Source organism: Microcaecilia unicolor, chromosome 2 (assembly GCF_901765095.1).
Source record: "Microcaecilia unicolor chromosome 2, aMicUni1.1, whole genome shotgun sequence".
NCBI classification, from domain to species: Eukaryota; Metazoa; Chordata; class Amphibia; order Gymnophiona; family Siphonopidae; genus Microcaecilia; species Microcaecilia unicolor.
Genome location: NC_044032.1, coordinates 344042513 through 344044062, shown reverse-complemented (window position 1 = coordinate 344044062; position 1550 = coordinate 344042513).

Genomic DNA, 1550 nt, shown 5'->3' with positions numbered 1-1550 from the left:
GCGGCGGCGGCCAACACATTACTCTCTCCAGGAAAAAAAAATTAAATGATCCCAGGTTCCAATCTAATTCATGTTTAATATGGGATAAAATGCCATAAATAAGTAAATAAACATAAACTTTTAACGTTCAGCACCTGATTTTCAAAGTGGACATATTCCAAACACTATAATGAAAATAAAATTATTTTTTTTCTACCTTTGTTGTCTGGTGACTTTGTTTCTCTGATCATGCTGGTCCAGTATCTGATTCTGCTGCTCTCTATCTGTTCCCTTGACTCCGTTTCCAGGGCTTCCTTTCCATTTATTTCTTTTCTTTCCTCCTTTCTTCTTCATTCCTGGTCCTCCGCAGACTTGACTGTACAGTGGATCCAGCTTCTGCCTATTTTCTCCATCCATGTGCAGTTTCTCTCCTCACTTCCTTTTCCCTCATCTAATCTCCTTCCTCTATCTTCCCTCCATGTCCAGCATTTCTTCTCTCTCCCTTCCCTCCCCTCCATCCATGTCCAGAATTTCTCTTGCTCTCCCCTCCATCCATGTCCTGAAATTCTCCTCTCTCCCCTGCCCCTCTCTATCCATCCATACCCAGCAATTCTCTTCTCTCCCCTGCCCCCTCTGCCCATCCATGCCCAGCAGTTCTCTCCCCTGCCCATCCATGCCCAGCAATTCTCTCCCCTGCCTCCCTCTGCCCATCCATGCCCAGCAATTCTCTCCTCTGCCCATCCATGCCCAGCAATTCTCTCCCCTGCCCCCCTGTGCCCATCCATGCCCAGCAGTTCTCCTCCCTCCCCTGCCCTCCCGCTCCTATCCAGGTCTAGCGATGTCCTTCGCCCCCCCACCCTCCCCAGCAATTCTCCTCCCTCCCCTCCCGCTCCCATCCAGGTCTAGTGATGTCCTTCGCCCCCCCATCCTCCCCTGCCGCTCCCATCCGTCAGTTTCAATTACCTGCCTCGAAGCGCCGCATTATCTAAGGCCTGCCTGCTGCCCGTCTCCAGCTGCCTTCCCTGCTTGCTTCTCAGGAGTTCGGTTCGAGCCCTTAGTCCCGCCGCGGGAAAAGGAAATGACGTCAGAAGGCGAGACTAAGGGCGCAAATCGAACTCCTGAGAAGCAAGCAGGGAAGGCAGCTGGAGACGGGCAGCAGGCAGGCCTTAGATAATGCGGCGCTTCGAGGCAGGTAATTGAAACTGACGGATGGGAGCGGCAGGGGAGGATGGGGGGGGGGCGAAGGACATCACTAGACATGGATGGGAGGGGAGGTAAGCATGGCGCCCTCCTGCCATGCTTACCTCGTGCAATGAAGTCAGCTCGCCCCGTACAACAACCGGCTCGCAAGAGCTGTCAAAATTTAACAAGCGGCTCTTGCGAGCCGGCTCTAGCACACCACTGCACTCACGTAAATTGCTGCCTCCTCTCGCACTGTCCCTAGTAATCACACTCCTCACCCCATCATCACCAAAGAATCTGGGGATGTGACCAGCAATAGGATCAGGCTCAAGATCACAGCCAAAAGGATCTGGGGACAGGTGGCTGGATAAAAGCTGGATCCTTCAGAT